Here is a 6,318-nt window from a genome sequence, read left to right as displayed (position 1 = left end):
CACGTGTAATCCCAGCTACTCGGGAGGCTGAGGCAGGAGAATCGCTTGAACCTGGGAGGCGGAGGTTGCAGTGAGCTGAGATCACGTCACTGTACTCCAGCCTGGGTGACAGAGCAAGACTCCGTCTCGAAACTAAATACATACATACATACATAATACATAAAACTAAAAAAATAAGTAAATAAAATAAAAATTAGCCGGGCATGGTGGCAGGCACCTATCTATAGTCCCAAGCTACCCGGAGGCTAAGGCATGAGAATCACTTGAGCCTGGGAGGTGGAGGTTGCAGTGAGCTGAGATTGCATCACTGAACTCTAGCCTGGGTGACAGAGCAAGACCCTGCATCAAAAAAAAAAAAAAAAAAAAAAAAAAGAGAGAGAGACAGGGTCTCCCTTTGTCTCGCAACAGGTTTAAGTGCAGTGGTGCAATCATAGCTCACTGGCAGCCTTGATCTCCTGTCCTCAAGCGATTCTCCCTCCCGAGTAGCTGGGGCTACATGCGTGTGCCACTATGCCTGGCTATTTTTTTCCTTTCGTAGAGATGGGGTTTTGCCATGTTGCTGAGGCTATTCTTGACCTCCTGTCCTCAAGTGATCCTCCTTCCTTGGCCTCCCAAAGTGCTGGGATTACAGGGATCTTTCTTGGTTACAAATCTGATCATGTCACCCCAGATTCCGGGTGCTCAGCAATCCCCTGGCATCTGAGCAATTAGATCCCACATGATCCCAGCCTTAGCTGCTGGCAAACTCCTACTTGATCTTCCAGACTTAGCCCAATGAGCACCTCCTCCAGGATGCCTTCCCAGGTTTCCCCAGGCACAATGAGTGCTCCCTTCCCTCCCAGTGGCTCCTTGGCATGAGATGGAAACCTGGCCACATTTCATCCTCCATCCCCAACCCAGTCCCAGAATGTGCCCACTTCTTTCCATCCGAGGCCCTACCCTAGTACCAGCCCAGCTGAAACCACCAGACATCTCCCGGGCCTCCACTCTGGGCTCCTGCCACCTCCACTCCTGCCCTGCTCTCCATAGCAGCCACAGGGTTTCTGAAAATCCTAACTGAGACCATGCCTCTCCCCTGCTCCCACATCTGCCACGGTTCCCCATTGCTCTGAAGTCCACACCCTCACCGCAGCCCCTCAGTTCCTTGTAGCTTGGCTCCTGCCTGCCAGCCTTCATCTTCCTCCTCTCTCCCACTCACTTGGTTCCAGCCACAGCAGCCTCACTGTTCCTCAAACACGCCAAGCTCATTCCCACCTCAGGACCTTCGCACATGTGGTTCCCTCTGCTGAGTATGCTGTTCCCCAGCTCTCAGCGGGCCAGTTCCTCCTCTTCCTTAAGGTCTCAGCTCATGCTCACTGCCCTAGAGAAGCCTCTCTGACTTTTACAAGAGGCTTCCCTGCTCCTCTGGTCACTAATACATCCTCATATTCTATTTTCTTCCTAATACAAAACACTTTTCTTCCTTCCTTCCCTCCCTCCCTTCCTCTTTCTTCTTTTTCCTTCCTTCCTTCCTTCCTTCCTTCCTTCCTTTTTTTTTCTGTCTCCCTCCCACCCTCCCTCTCTTTTCTACCTTTCCCTTTCCCCTTTCCCTTTCCCCTTCCCCCTCCCCTCCCCTCCCTTCTCCTTTCTTTTTTCTCTCCCTCCCTCCCTTTCTCTGTTTTTTTCTTCTTTTTTTTTGAGACAGAGTATCGGAGTCTCCCCCTGTCACCAGGCTAGAGTGCAGTGCCGCGATTTCGGCTCACTGCAACCTCCAACTTCCTGGTTCAAGGGATTCTCCTGCCTGCCTCAGCCTCCTAAGTAGCTAGGATTACAGGCACTCCCGACACCACCCCAGCTAATTTTTTGTATTTAGTAGAGATGAGGTTTCACCATGCAGGATGGTCTCTATCTCCAGACCTCGTGATCCGCCCACCTCGGCCTCCCAAAATGCTGGGATTACAGGCGTGAGCCACCACACCCGATCCCCTTTCTCTCTCGCTTTCTTTTCTGAGACAGAGTCTTACTGTCACCCAGACTACAGTACAGTGGTGCAATCATAGCCCACTGTATCCTTGACCTCTTGGGCTCAAGTGATCCCCCCATCTCAGCATCCAGAGTAGCTGGGACCACAGGTATGCACCACCCCACCTGGTTAATTAAAAAAAAAAAAATTGTAGAGACGGGGTCTTGTTACATTGCCCAGGCTAGTCTCAGGCTCCTGAGCTCAAGTTATCCTCCTGTTTTGGCCTCCCAAAATTCTGGGATCACAGGCGTGAGCACCTGTATCCAGCACATAACACTTGCTTAATTGATGCCCCATGAAATTCCACAAGGGCTGACCTGGGCTGGCCTTTGTTGATTGACTAAATGACCACCACCTCTGCTTTCTCCACAACCCCATGGGCAGCTTAGTGCTGACCCTGGATGTCAGTCAATGTTCACCAAGGAGTCCTGGCTCGTTGGCTCACGTCTATAAACCCAGCAGTTTGGGAGGCTGAGACAGGTGGATTACCTGAGGACAGGAGTTCGAGACCAACATGGCCAACATGGTGAAACCCCGTCTCTAGTGGAAATACAAAAATTAGCTGGGCGTGGTGGCGCATGGCTGTAATCCCAGCTACTTGGGAGGCTGAGGCAGGATAATTGCTTGAACCCGGGGGGTTGGGGACGGAGGTTGCAGTGAGCCAAGATCATGCCACTGCACTCAGCCTGGGTGACACAGTCAGACTCCGTCTCAAAACAAACAAAACAAAACTAAACTGAAAAAAAAAAAGTTCACTGGAGAAAGGAGCACAGGAGCTGCCTTCCACAGAGCTGGCCTACCCTGGGGACTGTCTCCAGCGAGACCACGAGAGCTGGGAGGTAGAGGCTGTGTGTAGGGGCAGGAGTGGTGGGACAGAGCTCTTCCAACCTGGCTCAACACCCCACTTCTAGGTCATCTGGTCTCTCTGAATAGGTTCCCTAACTCCAGCGATCAGAGAAAGTGGACAGTAACTCCCCAGAGGGTCTAGAAAGCATAGTCCTTGCTATTATCATCATCATGACATACATGATATAATAACAATTATTATATTAGTATTATTTTTCTTTCTTTTTTTTTGAGATGGAGTTTCCCGCTCTTGTTGCCCAGGCTGCAATCTTGGCTTGCAACCTCCGCCTCCTGGGTTCAAGCGATTCTCCTGCCTTAGCCTTCCAAGTAGCTGGGGTTACAGGCATGCAGCACTATGCCTGGCTAATTTTGTATTTTTAGTAGAGATAGGGGTTTCACCCTGTTGGCCAGGCTGGTCTTGAACTCCTGACCTCAGGTGATCGCCTGCCTCGGCCTCCCAAACTGCTGGGATTACAAGCGTAAGCCATTGTGCCCGGCCTTTTTTTTTTTTTAAATTAAAGAGATGGGAGTCTCGCTCTGTCGCCTAGGCTGGAGTGCAGTGGCCATTCACAAGCACGATCATCGCGGACTGCAGCCTCAAGCTCCTGGACTCTTGATACTCCCACCTTAGTCTTCCGAGTAGCTATGACCACAGGTACACGCCACTGCACCCAGCTTGTTATTATTTCAAAAGCTGGCACGTTTTCCTCAGGTCACCCTTTTATTTATTTATTTATTTTGAAACAGAGCCTTGCTGTGTCGCCAAGGCTGGAGTGCAGTGGCGTGATCTTGGCTCACTGCAACCTCTGCCTCCCGATTCAAGTGGTCCTCCTGCCTCAGCCTCCCAAGTAGCTAGGATTACAGGTGCCCACCACCATGCCTGGGCAAATTTTGTATTTTTAGTAGAGATGGGGTATCGCCATGTTGGCCAGGCTGACCTCAAGTGATCCACCTGCCTCGGCCTCCCAAAGTGCTGGTATTACAGGCGTGAGCCACCTATCCTGCCCAGTTACCAATTTTTCTATCCAACCCTTGAGCCACCCCCACCCCCAAAGGTAACCCAAGTCTGGGACTCACTCACCCTAGGGTGCAGGAGTCTCCTCGCTGAGCCACTGCAAAGGGGCTGTCCCCTTCAGTCCTGCTGGTGACCACTTGACTGGGAGAGAGGGTGGCTGCTGCTGCCTTTCCTGTCCCTTTGAGATCTGTAATGATCAGACAGGGGGTGCAAGGTAGAGGCGGGGACCTAAAAGAGTAGGGTGCAGACAGCTCCCGGACTACAATGGCCTTTTTTATTTTTTATTTTTTTGAGACAGAGTCTTGCTCTGTCACCCAGGCTGGAGTATAGTGATGTGATCTCAGCTCACTGCAACCACCGCCTCCAGGGCTCAAACAATTCTCCTGCCTCAGCCTCCCGAGTATCTGGGATTACAGGTGCCTGCCACCATGCCTGGCTAATTTTTGTATTTTTAGTAGAGATGGAGTTTTGCTGTGTTGGCCAGGCTGGACTCGAACTCCTGGTCAGAGGCAATCCACCTGCCTCAGCCTATTACATACAATGGTCTTTAGAGCAGATCCGGAGATCTGTGATCCCGGCTTGGTGTTGCTGAGCTAGGTCATCTCCTGAGCTTTCAGGAAGCTTAAGAACAGTGGCTTTATTGCTCCAAAGGGGCCCTGGGCAAGCCCCACCTCTTCCATGTCCCCTCCCTAAGGCCACTCCTCCTTTCACTGGGTTCCAGACACTAGACACTGAATGTTTTATCTGTCTTTTCCAATGCCATTCCTGCTCACCCCCCACATTGCCCCTAGTTCCTTTGCCACAGGGAGATCTAGGTGGGTAACATTCAGGGAGGTAACATTTTCTCACCCAGGCTGGAGTGCAGCCGCATGAACATGGCTCACTGCAGCCTTCACTTCCTGGGCTCAAGCAATCCTCCCACCTTTGGTCCCCAAGTAGCTGAGACTACAAGTGCGCACCACTACACCTGCCTAATTTTTTTATTTTTTGTAGAGACAGGGTTTCAGTACGTTGCCCAGGCTGGTCTCAAACTCCTGAGCCTGCCTTGCCCTTCCAAAGTGTTGGGATCACACTTGTGAACCACCTTGCTTGGCAGACCAGCTGATCTCTTACTTCCCAGCTCTGAAGCTGCCCTGGGGGCCTGGAGCTCCCTTGGGGTACTCCCTTCATCTATATAGTGCTGTCTGCAGAGGGCTTATAGAAGCACATGTTACCCAAGTCCAATCCTGGAGAAGGAGGCAGAAAGGGACATCCCATGGTGGGCAGGGACAATGCCAGACCCCAGAACAGGACTGAAGGGGAACACTCAGCTGCCCTTTCTCTCACCAGGACCTTGGGTTGGGGCAATGGTCACCTTGGATGGCTCAGGGACCACCTGTTCCAGCCAGGGGGACCTTGATGCTGACCCTAGCCTTGGGAGGGCAGGGCCTTGTCCAAGGTCACTCAGCGGGTTGCTGCGTCGGAGTAAAAATTCTCTCCTCTATGGCTCCAGAAGCTTTGGCTTCCCCATCTAGAAGCCCCCTCCCCCCAGGGATTTCCTTTGATGAGATCTTGGGCAGCCTGAGGAGGCTGGGAGCGGGGGAACAGCGGGGACAAGAGGAGGTGAGATCTGGGAGCCCCGGAAGAGAGCGAGGCTGGAGCTTCTTAGCTCAGTCCTGTCTGGGTCTCTAGCTGGAGGAGAAACTTGGAGAAAGTAAGGAATCCCCCCAGTTCCGAGGCCCTGGCACCCCACGCTCAGGGTTAAACGGCGGCGGGGGCAGAGGATCTCAGAGCTGACCTCACCAGCTGGGTCCTGGGATTTGTGGATCTGACCAGAAACCCGCTCTGCCCCAGCCCAGCTGGGTGACCTTGGGCTAGTGGTAACCCTCTCTGGGCCTCAGCCCCTCCTCCTGTCCGGGAGAGGGGAGGGGGGAAGGGAGAGAGCTTAGGGAAAAGAACAGGAGCCCGGAGCCCAGCGCACAGTAGGCTGGCAGGTGGGGGGATTCCCTCCCACTGTGCAGCCGGGCCAGCACAGGGAATCCCCGCCACCACGCAAGGAGAAAGAGAGAAACATGGGGGGACAGAGAGGGAGGGGGGCAACGCGAACCAGCGCTCCTTTCCCCCCACCACTGAGGAGGTGCAGGCGTGGAGGGTCCCCATGTCCCCACCTTCACCTCGCGGAGGAAGGGGGATGTCTGCGCATCCCCAGACCTGGAAGCAGGAACACCCTCCTCACAGGGCATGGGGGTGGGGTCAGGAGCTGACTCCCGGGATCGGTGTTGGAGGGCGGGGGTTGAAGAAGGGATGCCCCCCTCCTCCCGCAGCTCCCCTTTGAATTCCCAGAGTCGGGCAAGCTTTGACCGATCCGCCCACCAAAGAGAAGGGGACCGCCGCCGGGACCGAACGCTCCCCGCCGTGCCCCCCACTGCCACTCACCGGCCGGAGTCGGCCGCCGCAGCCGGAGTCCCTGCGCCCT

At 53.8% G+C, this 6,318-nt stretch overlaps 1 protein-coding gene across 1 annotated transcript in view; it reads right to left on the bottom strand.

Annotated features, from left to right (window-relative positions):
- Positions 1-6,318, bottom strand: part of KCNN1 (potassium channel, calcium activated intermediate/small conductance subfamily N alpha, member 1) — a 58,321-nt gene extending 52,003 nt beyond the window's left edge. The window contains exons 1-2 of the mRNA XM_011925911.1: positions 6,279-6,318; positions 3,930-4,050 (exon numbers count right to left, since the gene is read on the bottom strand). The gene's annotated coding sequence lies outside the window, so the exon portion shown is untranslated. The remainder of the gene's footprint in view (positions 1-3,929; positions 4,051-6,278) is intronic.

Source organism: Colobus angolensis, unplaced genomic scaffold (genome assembly GCF_000951035.1).
Source record: "Colobus angolensis palliatus isolate OR3802 unplaced genomic scaffold, Cang.pa_1.0 Scaffold66, whole genome shotgun sequence".
Classification (NCBI taxonomy): Eukaryota; Metazoa; Chordata; class Mammalia; order Primates; family Cercopithecidae; genus Colobus; species Colobus angolensis.
Note: the sequence above shows the minus strand (reverse complement) of the source record. Positions and strands in the feature narration are given on the sequence as shown.